Here is a 17,606-nt window from a genome sequence, read left to right on the forward strand (position 1 = left end):
AAATCCAGATTCCTTCTTAGTCCAGCTGCATTGCGGTCTACTTGAGTTTCAGCACCGACAATGAATGGTTTTGAAATGCAAGGCTTGTGCTCGGTTTGTATTGCCATTCTCAGCGCTGTATCCATTGAAAGACATCAGCCTGAGCCATTTTCCTGTTGCAGAGCTCTCTAGAAACTCCAATAGAGCAGTCAGTCGTATTCCATAATCTAACTCTCCACTAATACGGCTTTACTGCGATTTTCTACTTCCCAGATATCGTTAAACAGCAGTCAACCCAACCGTGTTAACAAAGTGTGGAGCTGGATGAACACAGCAGGCCAAGCAGCATCTCAGGAGCACAAAAACTGGCGTTTCGGGCCTAGACCCTTCATCAGAGAGGGGGATGGGGAGAGGGAACTGGAATAAATAGGGAGAGAGGGGGAGGCGGACCCTATTTATTCCAGAACCCTCACCCCATCCCCCTCTCTGATGAAGGGTCTGGGCCCAAAACGTCAGCTTTTGTGCTCCTGAGATGCTGCTTGGCCTGCTGTGTTCATTCAGCTTCACACTTTATTATCTTGGATTCTCCAGCATCTGCAGTTCCCATTATCACTGTTGCTTTTTAAGTTGGGCGGTTTAAGAACAGCTGCTAAGGGGTAGTCCTGCACAGATTTAATTCAAACATGGCAACGTAGCATCACCTTGAGCTTGTTTCTTGACACTACAGGCAGGCGGATCCTGGATTCCTGCCAGCACCTTAGGTGAATTCCTCGTGTACTAATCCGGCACAGATATGACAGGCCACATAATCTCCTTAACGCGTTCTTATCCATTTTCTGATACATGGTGAAAGGGGGTGGGGCTTTTAATAAGTATCAGCTCAAGTTCACATCATTCCTAGGGCAAGAGTCTGAACAGAAGGTTGTGGTTCTTTAGAATTTTCTTGCCAAAGAGTCCTTCGATATACTGCGAAGTATAATGGATAGATTTGGGATTTTTGTCCCTTTTGTCAAATCTATTAACTCACTACTCTGTAAATAAAATCTCACCTGCCATTTCTTTGCCAATTCTGCAATTTCCACCTGTACATGATGCATTTCCTTTTATTATTTGCGAATATAGTGTGGCTATGGCTTGAAGGTAGGAGGCAGAGGGTGGTGGTGGAGGGCTGATTTTTGGGCTGGAAGCCTATGACATAAGAATGGTGCTGGGTTCACTGATTTTCGTCATTAATATAAATGATTTAGTTGTAAATAAGGAAGCATGGTTGGTAAGATGATGCCAAAATAGGCGATGCAGTGGACAGTGAAGAAGATTATCTCAGAGTACAAAGGAACCCTGATCAGATGGGCCAATAGTTCGAGAAGTGGCAGAGGAGCTTAGTTTAGATAAATGTGAGGCGCTGCATTTCTGCAAGGCAAATCAGGGCAGGGTTATACAGTTAATTGTCCTGGGAAATGTTGCCAAACAAAGAGACCTAGGGGTGCAGGTGCATAGTTCCTTTAAGTTGGAGTCACAGATAGGCAGGGTGGTCAAAAAGTCATTTGGGATGCTTGCCCTTCATTGGTCAGAACGTTGAGTATAGGAGTTAGGTTGTAGATAAGGCCACTTTATTCTGTGTACTATTCTGGCCGCCTTTCTATTGGAAGGTTGATGTTAAACTAGAGATGGCTCTGAAGTTATTGACAAGGATCTTATTGAGATTTCAGTGTTTGAAGTATACGGAGAGGCTGAATAGAACATTGAACATAGAACATAGACCAATACAGTGCACAACAGGCCCTTCACTCTCAATGTTGTGCTGACCTGTGAACTAATCTAAGCACATCCCCCTAACACTATCCCATCATCATCCATATGCTTATCCAAGGACTGTTTAAATGCCCCTAATGTGGCTGAGTTAACTACATTGCCAGGCAGGGGGTTCCACGCCCTTACCACTTTCTGAGTAAAGAACCTGCCTCTGATATCTGTCTTAAATCTATCACCCCTCAATTTGTAGGTATGCTCCCTCGTACGAGCTGACATCATCATCTTCGGAAAAAGACTCTCACTGTCCACCCTATCTAATCCTCTTATCATCTTGAATGTCTCTATTAAATCCCCTCTTAGCCTTCTTCCCTCCAATGAGAACAGACCAAGTCCCTCAGCCTTTCTTCATAGGGCCTTCGTTCCAAACCAGGCAACATCCTGGTAAATCTCCTCTGCACCTTTTCCAATGCTTCCACATCCTTCCCGTAATGGGGCGACCAGAACTGCACACAATATTCCAAGTGAGGCCGCACTAGCGTTTTGTAAAGTTGCAGCATGACATCACGGCTCCGGAACACAATCCCTCTACCAATAAAACCTAACACACCGTATGCCTTCTTAACGGCACTATCAACCTGGGTGACAACTTTCAGGGATCCATGTACAGGGACACCAAGATCCTTCTGGGGATCTTTTCCACTGGAGCATTGGATACTGATGGGTGACATTAGACAGGTTGATAAAATCACAGGCGCATGGATAGGGTGAATAGCCACGGTCTTTTCCTTGGATGGTGATGTCTAAAGCTATAGGGCATAGGTTTAAGGTGAGAGGAGAAAGATTTTAAGAAGGACCTGAGTGGCCACTTTTTCATACAGAGGGTGGTGCATTTATGGAGTGAGCTAGCAGTGGAAGTGGTGGTAGTGGCTACAATTACAACATTTTAAAAGCATCAGGATGAGCAAACAAATAGGAAGGGTTTAGATGGATATGGACCATTTTTGTCAATGGGACTAGGTCAGATTGGGATTTCTGGTCAGTTTAGACGAATTGGACTGAAGGGTCTGTTTCAATGCTATCTAACTCTATAAGACCATAAGACCACAAGACATGGGAGTGAAAGTAAGGCCATTCGGCCCATCGAGTCCACTCTGCCATTTGAACCATGGCTGATGGGCATTTCAACTCCCCTTCCTTGCACTCTCCCCATAGCCCTTGATTCCTTGTGAGATCAAGAATTTATCGATCTCTGCCTTGAAGGCATTTAACGTCCCGGCATCCACTGCACTCAGTGGCAATGAATTCCACAAGCCCACCACTCTCTGGCTGAAGAAATGTCTCCTCATTTCCATTTTAAATTTACCCTCTCTAATTCTAAGGCTGTGTCCACAGGTCTTAGTCTCCCCACCTAACGGAAACAACGTCCCAGCATCCACCCTTTCTAAGCCATACATTTCCTTGTAAGTTTCTATTAGATCTCCCGTCAACCTTCCAAACTCTAATGAGTACAATCCCAGGATCCTTAGCCATTCATCATACATTAAACCTACCATTCCAGGGATCATCCATGTGAATCTCCACTGGACATGTTCCAGGGCCAGTACGTCCTTCTTGAGGTGTGGGGCAATTATGTTCTAGGTAGAGACTGTTGCCTGATGCTAGTTACACACAACACAATGTATGCATCCTTAATATGAACTTGGAAGCTTCATTTCTGCAAAAATTGTGCAGTTGTCACTCTTAAAAATACCGCCCTGGACAGATACATCCATGCGGACAGAATGGTGAGGGTGAAGTCAACTGTTTCTTTTTCCTTCTTGTTGGTTCCCTCAAAACCTGGTGTAGATCCAGTTTGGCCTTTAGCACTCGACCAGCTTACCAGCAGTAGTGAATTGGTGTCCCCATCTAAAGTACAATGTGTGCATCTTGTCACCCTCAAAATTATGCTCATTATGGCAATGGCTGGGGTGGGTGATGTGTGGTAATCAGCAAGCAACTTTCCTTCTTGTGTTTGGCTTGATGTCATAGTACTTCATAGGGACTGGAGTCAATATGAAATACTCTGAGGCCAACCACTTTTCAGCTGTGTAACCTGTCAACAACTCAGCTGGAGAGATAATGGGAACAGCAGATGCTGGAGAGTCCAAGATGTGTGAAGCTGGATGAACACAGCAGGCCAAGCAGCATCTCAGGAAACCCTCTCTGATGAAGGGTCTAGGCCCGAAACGTCAGCTTTAGTGCTCCTGAGATGCTGCTCGGCCTGCTGTGTTCATCCAGCTCCACACTTGGTTATCTAACACCTCAGCTGGATCTGACTTCCTGGTCGGACAGAACATAACCAGGAATGTGGTGGTGTTGTCTGGGACGTTGTGCATGTGATATGATTCTGTAAGCATAACAATGTCAACTGACTGCTAAGAAAGCTTTCTCAGATGTTGGTAAGGAATACTAAGCAGGGCCCACATGACTGTGATTGCTATTGTCTGGATTGATGGCTTGGTGATTCACCCAGGTGAACACACTTTTTTTGAGACATCGCAGTGGTTTCATACAAAAAAAGGTTCACGGAGCACTTTCGTATGGTAATTAAGAGTGGATCGTATTGTTCTAGATCTGGAGTAACATGCAGGCCAGTTTATCTTATCCTAAAGGATATAAATAAATCAAATGAGGTTTTAGAACAATCAACAATGATTTTCACTGTAATTATTAGATTTTTAATTCCAGCATTGAATTTTAATTTCACTATTTGCTTTGGTGGGATTTGAATCCAGAACATGGTTCTACAGATCACTAATCTAGTGATAATATCACACAGCATCACCTCCTCCTATCTAAAGTGATCCAGAGGGGTCTTGATATGTTGGATGTGGAGATTAGGTTTCCTCTTTCAGAAGATTCCAGAACTAGGCGTCTCTGTTTAAGTGATGTGCTGCCCAGATAAAAAAAAAAGCTTTGAATGTCTTTTCTCCCCAAGAATCTGAACGTCTGTTCCTCGGCAGGTGTTAAAAGTAAACTTCCATCATTTGCATAAAATGTATTCTTGATGGGTAAGGATTGAACGGTTTTCTGGGGTAGGCAGGAATGTAGAGTTATTTTGTCATTTACATGTGATCTCATTTCAGAAAATCAAGCCTTACAGTGCAAGGTTTTTATCCCACTGAAATCACTTGATGAGCAATAACATGGGATGTATGGAAATAAAACAAAGAACAATACTGGAGATCTGAAATTTTAAAAAAAACAGAAATTGCTGGTGAAACTGAGCAGGTCTGGTAGCTAAGTGGTAAGAAAGCAAAGATAACATTTCAAACCGCTATCCTCTGATGAAGAGTCTAGGCCCAAAACGTCAGCTTTTGTGCTCCTGAGATGCTGCTTGTGTTCATCCAGCTTCACACTTTGTTATCTTATTTCAAACAGCTAACTGTTCATTAAAATCGTTCCAGCATGCAGATGGGTCAGATCAGCTGAGATTCACCAGCAATTCGATGTTTTTGTTAGGAATATAACTGTTTCTTTCCGAGGAAAGTTTTAATTGTAAAACAGCCCCTTGACTTTAATTTTTTATATTCACTGATGATATTAATTTGCAGTAAACAGTTGAGAAACAAATTCGCATTAGACTTGAAGATTATTAATAATATCTGCAACTGGAACAATAAAATGGTAACAAAACATTCACAATTCTCAGGACGACCGGCTTCGAAGGAAGACACCTTAACATTCCGGCTATAGACTAAGACAGCATTACATCGACAAATAAAACAACAATAACTGAAGAACCAAATACAAGTTCAACCGTTGAGAGAGACTTACAATTTAGAATGAGCTGTAAATTTCAGGAATAGTGGGAACTGCAGATGCTGGAAAATCCAAGATAACAAAGTGTGAAGCTGGACGAACGCAGCAGGCCCAGCAGCATCTCAGGAGCACAAAAGCTGACGTTTCGGGCCTAGACCCTTCATCAGAGAGGGGGATGGGGTGAGGGTTCTGGAATAAATAGGGAGAGAGGGGGAGGCGGACCGAAGATGGAGAGAAAAGAAGATAGGTGGAGAGAAGAGTATAGGTGGGGAGGTAGGGAGGAGATAGGTCTGTCCAGGTAGGATGGACAGGTCAAGGAGGCAGGATGTGGTTAGTAGGTAGGAAATGGAGGTGTGGCTTGAGGTGGGAGGAGGGGATGGGTGAGAGGAAGAACAGGTTAGGGAGGCAGAGACAGGCTGGGCTGGTTTTGGGATGCAGTGGGGGGAGGGGAAGAGCTGGTCTGGTTGTGTGGTGCAGTGGGGGAGGGGACGAACTGGGCTGGTTTTGGGATGCAGTGGGGGGAGGGGAGATTTTGAAGCTTGTGAAGTCCACATTGATACCATTGGGCTGCAGGGTTCCCAAGCGGAATATGAGTTGCTGTTCCTGCAACCTTCGGGTGGCATCATTGTGGCACTGCAGGAGGTGCGTGATGGACATGTTGTCTAAGGAATGGGAGGGGGAGTGGAAATGGTTCATGACTGGGAGGTGCAGTTGTTGATTGAGAACCGAGCGGATGCATTCTGCAAAGCGGTCCCCAAGCCTCCGCTTGGTTTCCCCAATGTAGAGGAAGCCACACCGGGTACAATGGATACAGTATACTGCATTGGCAGATGTGCAGGTGAACATCCGCTTAATATGGAAAGTCATCTCGGGGCCTGGGATAGGGGTGAGGGAGGAGGTGTGGGGGCAAGTGTAGCACTTCCTGTGGTTGCAGGGGAAGGTGCCGGGTCTGGTGGGGTTGGAGGGGAGTGTGGAGCAGACAAGGGAGTCACGGAGACAGTGATCTCTCCGGAAGGCAGACAAGGTTGGAGACGGAAAAATGTCTTGGGTGGTGGGGTCGGATTGTAGATGGCGGAAGTGTTGGAGGATGATGCGTTGTATCCAGAGGTTGGTGGGGTGGTTTGTGAGAATGAGGGGTATCCTCTTAGTGCAGTTGTGGCAGGGGCAGTGCGTGAGGGATGTGTTGTGGGAAATGCGGGAGACACGGTCCAGGGCGTTCTCGACCACTGCAGGGGGAAGTTGTGGTCCTTGAAGAATGTGGACATCTGGGATGTGCGGGAGTGGAATGCCTCATCCTGGGAGCAGATGCGGCGGAGGCGGAAGAATTGGGAATAGGGGATGGAATTTTTGCAGGAGGGTGGGTGGTGTGAGAAATGAAACATGTTGTTTCTGCAGGTAAGGATGAATAGTGGGGTCTTGCTGAAGCTGAAATTCACAAGATTTTGTAGCAGAAGTTTATCATTAACCAGAGATTAGTTTCTGCAAAATGGCAGTTAGCACGACCAGAAACATTCTTTATGCAGACAAGGACATGGTAGAGATAAGGGTGTTGTAGCAGAGGCTTATTTCTGCAAACCTGACGATTTTCACGTACAGCATATCTAGTGCTCTTTAGGATAGCCGAATAAGGATTGCAGTAAAAAAAAGGGAATGGGGCCTTCGGCGGGCAGAAAAGGGAACAATAAACGAGGGCTGTCGACAGGACGGGGAATGATAGGATAAGACCAATGGGAGCAGGGAGGCGTGATTCTGCAACTCGTAAATTGTATAAGAATGTTTAACATTCTTTGTGTGTGTGTGCCTTTCTAGCAGACACCCTTTCTTGCAAGATCGTACAGAATAAAATTGTCTTGTTTCCAAGGCTTTGTCTCAGGCTGAATTTGTGAGCAGGGACTGTTTCTCACAGTGGGAGGAGGTGTATTCGAGGTAGCTGTGGAAGTCGGTGGGCTTGAAATGGGCATCAGTTTCTAGCTGGTTACCTGAGATGGAGACTGAAAAATCCAGGAAGGTGAGGGATGTGTTGGAGATGGCCCAGGTGAACTTGATGTTGGGGTGGAAGGTGTTGATGAAGTGGATGAACTGTTCGAACACCTCTGGGGAGCAAGAGACGGCGTCGATACAGTCATCAATGTAATGGAGGAAGAGGTGGGGTTTGGGGCCTGTGTAGGTGCGGAAGAGGGACTGTTCTACGTCACCTACAAAGAGGCAGGCATAGCTTGGGCCCATGCAGGTGCCCATGGACACCCCCTTTGTCTGTAGGAAGTGGGAGGAAGCAAAAGAGAAGTTGTTGAGGGTGAGGACGAGTTTGACTCAACGGATGAGGGTGTCGGTGGAGGGTGACTGGTCAGGTCTGCAGGACAGGAAGAAGCAGAGGGCCTTGAGGCCATCTGCATGAGGAATACAGGTGTATAGGGACTGGACGTCCATGAGGAACTCGGGTTCTTCCTGTTGTAATATTTCTCTACAGGTGGAAGGTGGCGCTATATCACGGTGTTCGAGATGAATCAATGTAATCCGAGTTATTTCTCGCGAAGGTGCATTGCAGTGTTGAATTCTCTTCCTCAGCAGGTGGTGGAGATTAAATGTTTAATTTTCCATGGTTAATTTAAATGCATTTTTGAAAATATGGTTGAGGCCACAACCAAATCAGCCATGACTACTGAATCCTTGAGGACACTCAAATGGGCCAGTGGTCCTTGTTCCTCATCTCATGCTTCCCAGAATTCCTTTTAAACTTCAGTCATGTATTTGATTGAAGAGGTTAGTAATGCTCCTCTTGCAGAAACGAGAGGGAATTTGACAGTTATTCAAAATCATGAGGGCTGTTGGTAGAATGGCGAGGGAGAAATGCATCCATTGAGGGGAGGATTAAAAATTAGTTGCCAAAGATTTCAGAATTACCGACGACACGAAGAAAATCCTTTCCATGTTGGTAGTGCTGGTATCTGGAATGTACTGCCTGAGACAGTGATGGAAGCAAGTTCACGTGAAGAACAGGGTGCCTCAAAATTATTGAAAAGGAATGTATGTAAGGCTTCAATGAAAGGCGTTTGACTGGCACTGGGTAATTTGTTCCACCAGAGGCACACAATGGCAGAATAACCTCCTTCTGTGATGTAACCATTTTATGATTCTGTGAAATTACAAGTCCATGATAATTTATTAAAAGACTGAGAGCCTGCATGAGGGGGCATTATGTGATCAAAATTCTGGGGTCAAGCCTGATACCCATGTGAACACCTGCATTCCGCATGCAGATGGACTCAAGGCCCTCCGCTTCCTCCTGTCGCGCAGGCCCAACCAGTCCCCCTCCACCGACACCCTCATCCGCCAAGCCGAACTCGTCCTCACCCTCAACAACTTCTCTTTCGATTCCTCCCACTTCCTACAGACTACGGGGTTGGCCATGGGCACCCGCATGTGCCCAAGCTATGCCTGCCTCTTTGTAGGTTACGTGGAACAGTCCCTCTTCCGCACCTACACAGGCCCCAAACCCCACCTCTTCCTCCGTTACATTGATGATTGTATCGGCGCTGCCTCTTGCTCCCCAGAGGAGCTCGAACAGTTCATCCACTTCACCAACACCTTCCACCCCAACCTTCAGTTCACCTGGGCCATCTCCAGCACATCCCTCACCTTCCTGGATCTCTCAGTCTCCATCTCAGGCAACCAGCTTGTAACTGATGTCCATTTCAAGCCCAACTCCCACAGCTACCTAGAATACACCTCCTCCCACCCACCCTCCTGCAAAAATTCCATCCCCTTTTCCCAATTCCTCCATCTCCGCCGCATCTGCTCCCACGATGAGGCATTCCACTCCCGCACATCCCAGATGTCCAAGTTCTTCAAGGACTGCAACTTTCCCCCCACAGTGGTCGAGAATGCCCTTGACCGTGGCTCCCGCATTTCCCGCAACACATCCCTCACACCCCGCCCCCGCCACACCCGCCCCAAGAGGATCCCCCTCGTTCTCACACACCACCCCACCAACCTCCGGATACAACGCATCATCCTCCAACACTTCCGCCATCTACAATCTGACTCCACCACCCAAGACATTTTTCCATCCCCACCCCTGTCTGCTTTCCGGAGAGACCACTCTCTCCGTGACTCCCTTGTTCGCTCCACACTGCCCTCCAACCCCACCACACCTGGCACCTTCCCCTGCAACCGCAGGAAATGCTACACTTGCCCCCACACCTCCTCCCTCACCCCTATCCCAGGCCCCAAGATGACTTTCCACATTAAGCAGAGGTTCACCTGCACATCTGCCAATGTGGTATACTGCATCCACTGTACCCGCTGTGGCTTCCTCTACATTGGGGAAACCAAGCGGAGGCTTGGGGACTGCTTTGCAGAACACCTCCGCTCGGTTCGCAATAAACAACTGCACCTCCCAGTCGCAAACCATTTCCACTCCCCCTCCCATTCTTTAGATGACATGTCCATCATGGGCCTCCCGCAGTGCCACAATGATGCCACCCGAAGGTTGCAGGAACAGCAACTCATATTTCGTTTGGGAACCCTGCAGCCCAATGGTATCAATGTGGACTTCACCAGCTTCAAAATCTCCCCTTCCCCCACCGCATCCCTAAACCAGCCCAGTTCGTCCCCTCCCCCCACTGCACCACACAACCAGCCCAGCTCATCCCCTCCACCCACTGCATCCCAAAACCAGTCCAACCTGTCTCTGCCTCCCTAACCTGTTCTTCCTCTCACCCATCCCTTCCTCCCACCCCAAGCCGCACCCCCATCTCCTACCTACTAACCTCATCCCACCTCCTTGACCTGTCCATCTTCCTTGGACTGACCTATCCCCTCCCTACCTCCCCACCTATACTCTCCTCTCCACCTATCTTCTTTTCTCTCCATCTTCGGTCCGCCTCCCCCTCTCTCCCTATTTATTCCAGAACCCTCAACCCAACCCCTCTGATGAAGGGTCTAGGCCCGAAACGTCAGCTTTTGTGCTCCTGAGATGCTGCTTGTCCTGCTGTGTTCATCCAGCCTCACATTTTATTACCCTTGTGAACATGTTGATTTCTCCCTCATCAAGGGCACATTGCAGTTCTTCTGCTAACCCATCACCCCCAGTTTTATTCTCCTCTTTTCTGTAATTTCAAGTCTAACCTCACCCCTCCTCTCTATATATTCCAAGCCTTCCCCAAACTCTCATCCATTCCATCCTCCTTCTGCCTCCTACTTTCTCATCCTCTTGCTTCTACTCTCTTTTCCTCCTTAACCAACATTGACTTTGATTTTTTTGCCATTACAAAGTATTCTCTTATACTGTATCCTTACCTTATTCCCATCGATCTCTTCTTCCTCGCCCCCATCCTCCATCACCTACATCACAATTTCTCTATCTCATCCTCAACCCCGTCCACTTCCCCTCCTTGTACTCATTAACCTCCTCAGGTTCATCACCCCATCTCCTCTAGATTGCTGTCTGCCTTCACACCCTCATCTGTCCTCCACGGGTCCACTTCATTTCTTTATCAATTCCCACATCCTTTTCTCTGTGTTCACCCCACAACGTATAGGTCTTCATGTTGCTCATCTTCACTCCTTGCCAACTTACTCTTCCTCATCTACTTCAAACCTCCTCCTCATGCCCAATACTTGACATGTGCTCTTTGATTTAGAGAGTTCACAGATTGCGGTATCATGTTCCAGGCTGATAACAAGAATATTTCACTAATGAAATTCACCTGGTGCTCACTTTGATGTTGGTTGATTTGTATTGTTATTTCATTTGTTTTGCGTACAAAGGGATTAATTTCAAAGACTGTAGATGACACAAATTTTGCAAATGTAACAATTAGTGTGAAAGACTGCAGCTAATACCAGAAAGACGCAGATAGACTGAGAAGATGTGATGACAATTGCTACGTACAATCTAACATATACACAACTGTGAAGTTACTTGTCTTAATCATCATTATGAAGAGGGATGGTATAAATTAAATTATACTAATTTGATGGAATGTAGATAGAACACACATAAAAAATCCTCAAAAATGGAAGCACATAGTGGCAACTAGAAAGAATGAGGTCTACCTGGCTAAGTAAAGGAAAGTTAAAAGGAAAAAAGAAAATGAAAAGAAATAAATTTAAAATTGAATTAACAAAAGCAAGGCAGGTATCTAAAACTTTAAGAAATATATGAAACATATACATAAACAATGAGTAGGCACACACTTGATGGTGGCTGAACAAGTTGATAACATATTATAATATGATAGTATAGGGTGACTTTAGATTTACAACAATAACATAGAGCATAAAAGCAAGCAGAATACGTGAAAGTTTTCTAAATAGTTAGTTGTATCCCTGGTGCAACATTGTCTCCAAGTTTTAGAACTACATTTTAGGAACATTTGTTTCTTTTCCTTCAAGGGATGTTGTTGACTAGGTCAGCATTTATTCCCTATTCTGAATTTCTCTGAGGCTGGAGCGGTGAGCAGCCTTCTTCAGCCATTGCAGTTTATGAGATGTTATTAGAAAGGAGTTTTTGTTTAATTCACTCATGGGACCTGAGTATTACTGGCTGGTCAGCATTTATTCCTCATCCCCAGCTGCCCTTGAAAATGGGAGTTGCCAGCTGTTTTCTTGAATGAAGCTGCAGTCCACACGCTGTAAGTAGACCCACAGTGCTAATAGGTTGGGTGTTCTGGTGATTTCACCAAATGGCATTGAAGGAGCAATAATACATTTCCAAGGTATTAGAATGTTTGAATGGAGGAGAAATGGCAACTCATGATGCTTCTATGTATCTGCTGGTCTCTCTTCCAGACACTACAGATTGTGGGCTTGGAACGTGCTAACTGATGAGCCTTGGTGATTTACTGTAATGCATCTTGTTGATGGCTGTCACTGCTGCCACTGTGTACCAGTGGTGAAAGGAATGAGTGTTGCATGTGGTAGATGGGGTATTGGATTGGCCTTGGATGAGGTCACACTTGTTGAGTGTTGCTGGAGCTGCACTTATCCAAGCAAGAATGGAGAAATCCATCACATTTTTAGATTTGTGCCTTGCTGACAGACATAGGGGAATCTCGATATGGCATACTCACTGCAGAATTCATTCCTTCAGACCTGCTCCTGTAGCCACAGTACTTGTCATGTCAAGTCAGTTAAGATTCTATAGCCATTGCCCTCTGTTTTACATTACTCATTTTGAATGAAGTAATTTTGCAACTGTAAATCCTACAAATATGCACACTTGTGATGTAGTCTTTCAGCCAAAACACTGATGAGTGCCCATTTCAATGAAAATTCTTCAAGGGTTGGGGTAGCACAGTGGTATAGTCCTCATAGTGCCAGGGATCTGAGATCAATTCCAGCCTTGGGTGACTGTCTATGTGGAGTGGGTCTACACCAGGTGCTCTGGTTTCCTTCACACAGTTCAAAGATGTGCAGGTTAAATGGACTGGTCGTACTAAATTGCCCCATAGTGCCCAGGGATGTGCAGACTAGATGGATTAATGATGGGAAATGCAGCATTAAAGGGATAGAGTAGGAGGGTTGGGTCTGGATAAGATGGTCTTTGGAGTTTTGATGCAGAATCAATGGGCTGAATGGCCTCTTTCTGTGTCGTAGCAATTCAATGGATGTGACACTGATAGCTGTACATCAATTAAACACTGAGGAACACCAAACTAATGAATAGTTCTTTACACTTCCAGCTCTCACATCAGGTAAAATAGGTGAGTAGTCCTTCTAACTCTATATCAAAGGGTAACTTTGTAGAAAGCTGTTAAAATATGACAGCAAAAGGAATGTCATAGTGAAAAGGTGCTGTTTCATAATTTTAGTGCCAAACTGAAGTATCTAATAGGAATTGACGTAAAGCAGCATCCAGAGGTAACTGCCACTTCTGAAGAAAACAGTCAAATAGTGATTGTGTTCTGCCTGAAACAATCAAGAGTCTGGGAACACCATTGATTATGAGCACGCACAGTGCAATGGAACTTGCTGTCAGGCCAAATTGTTAAGATTAATTCTGACAAGACAGTGCAGATGTTTTGTAGCCAATATTTTCAGAAATATTATTAAACACCTCTAGCACATATGATTTAAACTGAACCTTCTGGCTGAGAGCTCCGTCACAACTAGGACAAAAAATGTATCAATTTACCCCCCAAGATTGAGTGGGAACGCAAGGCTGCAAGGAAAATGAATTTGATGGCTTTTTAAAAAGCTAGTAAAGCTTATACATGATAAACGATAGGACCCTGGGAAGCATGAAGGATTGGAGGGACTTTGTTGTGCATGTCTGCCAGTCCCAAGGGTCTAGGCCCGAAACGTCAGCTTTTGTGCTCCTGAGATGCTGCTTGGCCTGCTGTGTTCATCCAGCTCCACATTTTATTATCTTGGAATTCTCCAGCATCTGCAGTTCCCATTATCTCTGATACCATAAGATATCAGGACAGGTGAATAAATTGTTAAGATGGCATTTGGCATACATGCCTTTATTAGTTGAGGCATAGAATTTAAGAGCAGGGAGGTTATGCTGGAACTGTATAAAGCTGTGAGGTCAGGACCCTTACCTAAAAAGTCCACATTCCTGCTCCTCTGATATTGCCTGGCCTGCTGTGCTCATCCAGATCCACAGTGTTATCTCTGACTCCAGCATCAGCAGTTCTTGCTATATCTAGGATAGTGTGAGATTGTGTTCAAACAAACAGACGACTGACATCGGTGAATGGTGACAATAGTCTCCTTATTGTACATTCATAGCAGCACAATGTGAGGCGAGACTAGAATCCCAAAATCACTGCTCAAACGTAGCCTCTTTTATAAAAACCGAAAGACCTGCAGATGCTGTCAAGAAGAGGCTACAAAAACAAAGTTGCTGGAGAAGCTCAGCAGGTCTGGCAGCATCTGTGAAGGAAAAAACAGAGCTAATGTTACAGGTCCAGCGGCCCTTCCTGAGAACTGATGGTGGCTGAGAAAATGTCAGTTTAAATGCAGAAAATAGGGAGGTGGGTGGAGTAGGGAGTAAACGAGAGGATAGAGCCCAAAGAGAGAGACAGACAGTTGGACAGACAAAGGAGTTGCTAACGATCAGGCTGGGAGCATGAGTAGTTGTTAATGGGGACTGTTAGTGACTAACAACAGGGGATGTGTAATGGCAGGCTAAGTGGCAGCAAGGCCTGGTGTGTGGGATGGGAGGATGGGGCATGAGATAGTTTAGGCCCTAAAATTATTGAACTCAATATTGAGTCCGGAGGGCTGTAGGATCTCCAAGCGGAAAATTACACATATTCCCCATTCCTCCCTTGTCTACCTTCTGCAGGGCCGTTCCCTCCAGGACACCCTGGTCCACACTTTCTTCACCCCCAACACCTCCCACAGCCCTACTGCACCTTCCCCTGTAACCAGCAAAGGTACAACACCTGCCCATTTACCTCCTCCCTCCCCAGTATCCAACGTCCCAAACATACCTTCCAGATGAATTAACATTTCGCCTGCAGCTCCCAGAATCTATTCAACTGTATTTGCTGCTCACAATACGGCCTCCTCTACATAGGGGAAACGAAATGTAGACTTGGCGACCACTTCTCAGAGCGTCTACGTTCTACCCACAAAATTGACCCTGAGCTGCCTGTTGCCTGCCACTTCAATGCACCACTCTGCTCCCTGGTTAACATCTCTGTCTCTGGCTTGTTGTAGTGTTCCAGTGATGCCCAATGCAAGGTGGAGGAACAACAGAGATAATGGGAACTGCAGATGCTGGAGATTCCAAGATAATAAAATGTGAGGCTGGATGAACACAGCAGGCCAAGCAGCATCTCAGGAGCACAAAAGCTGACGTTTCGGGCCTAGACCCTTCATCAGAGGAACAACAACCCATTTTCCGCTTGGGGATTTTACAACCCTCAGGACACAACATTGAGTTCAATAATTTTAGCGCCTAAACTTTCCCACATCCCAGCCCCCAACCCATACACCAGGCCTTGTTACCACTTAGCCTAGCATCACACACCCCCTGTTGTTAGTCACTAACAGTCCCCATTAACAACCAGTCACCCTCCCAGCCTGATCGTTAGCAACTCCTTTGTCTGTCTTTCTCTCTCTTTGGTCTCTATCCTATCGTTTACTCCCTATCCCACCTACCTCCCTATTTTCTGCATACAAACTGACGTTTTCCCAGCTACTGCCCGTTTTGAGAAAGGGTCACTGGACCCGAAACGTTAACTCCTTTAACGTATTTTTCCTTCACAGATGTGGCCAGACCTGCTGAGCTTCTCCAACAACTTTGTTTTTGTAGCCTCTTCTTTACATAGTTTTAGCATACATCAATATTCTAACAATAGAGTGCTAAATAGTGACTAGTATACAGAAATCTGTCCTCTAGGGAATCTGGGATGGCTTAAATGTTCGCTAAGTGTTAACGGCCATTCTACTGAGATTAGAGTGTCTGCCCGATTTGGCCTTGCATAATTCAAAAGGTGTTAGTGCTGTTATATCCAAAGTTAAAATGTTGGTAAAAATGTTAAGTTTATATAGTCTTAAATAAGTGGAAGATTATTTGTGTGTTAAATAATAGTTTGGATTTGTATCAGTCACGGCTGTCTGTGAGTTTTGTATCAGTGATAATGGGAACTGCAGATGCTGGAGAATCCAAGATAACAAAGTGTGGAGCTGGATGAACACAGCAGGCCAAGCAGCATCTCAGGAGCACAAAAGGTGATGTTTCGGGCCTAGATCCTCCATCAGAGAGTCTTACTCTTCCTTCAGGTGTAGAAGGAGTAAGAATCTGAAGCTTGTGTTTTCAAGTAAGTCTATTGGACTATAACCTGGTGTTATGTGATTTCTGACCTTATGCATGCATGATTATAGTATCAAGAGGATACATATATAAAAAGGTAAAGACTCACCCAGCTGAAATTATAAAGCTCAGCCCTCTAACACAGGCGGGAAACTCAGAATAGTCACCTTACATGTTGAGTGACCGCCTCTCATGCAATTAGGCATGGAATCAAATGCTGGCATTAGTATGAAAGTATGTACTTTCTTCAAAACAAGATGCAATTCTATGATTGTGTGAGGTTTTCCGCTCCAAATCGTAGAATCCCTATAGTGTGAAAAACAGGGCCTTTGGCCCAACAAGTCCACACTGAGCCTCGGAGCATCCGTCCCAGACCTAATCCCCAATAACCCTCCTAATCTACATATCCCTGAACACAATGGGCAATTCAGCATGGCCAAGCCACCTAACCTGCACATCTTTGGACTGTGGGAGGAAACCAGAGCACCCAGACAAACCCGCACAGACACTGGGAGAATGTGCAAACTACACACAGACAGTCACCTGAGGGTAAAATTGAACCTGGGTCCCTGGTGCTGTGAGGCAGCATTGCTAACCACTGGACCACAGTGCCTTGGCAGACCCTGTGTAAGGTGGCAAAGAATAAAGCACCAGTGTAAACATCAGATGCTTTAAACTCAGGATGGACAGGGTTTGGAACTGTTGAAAATAAAACAAATACAAATTTTTGCAAATGTTCATTGGACTCAACATGGCTCCTCATTTTTGACGAAAGTAAGTAATTAGATTACTGTACGATTTACTAGCTCAGAGGCTGGGAATTCTGAAAGTGAATAACTCAGCCTGTGAACATGTCAAAGTCGGTCCACAAGGAGCCAAGTAAGGGGTGTCACAGAAAATGCTCCACTTGCCCGAATGTGTCCTGCTCCAACAATCTCAAGAAACTCAGTATTATTCATGAGAAGGTGCATGCCCAATCCACCAATTAAACATCACTTTCTCTGTCAGCAGGCCACCATGCCAGGTGAATTTACAAACTACAACATGTACTTATCCAACTTGCATAATTTTCAACAGGGTCTTTTGAACCTGCAACTTGCAACACAAAGAAGACAAGGGCAGGAGATTCATGGGATCACATGTGTAATCTGCCTTCCAAGACACACACCATCCCTATTTTGAACTATATATTTTATTTTCACCAGTTCCAAACTCTTGACCCTTTTCTCCTTCATCCTGAGTTTAAAGCATCCAACATTTACACTGATGCCTCATTCTTCACCACCTTAGGTATGTCCTG

This window comes from Stegostoma tigrinum, chromosome 34 (assembly GCF_030684315.1).
Source record: "Stegostoma tigrinum isolate sSteTig4 chromosome 34, sSteTig4.hap1, whole genome shotgun sequence".
NCBI lineage: Eukaryota > Metazoa > Chordata > Chondrichthyes > Orectolobiformes > Stegostomatidae > Stegostoma > Stegostoma tigrinum.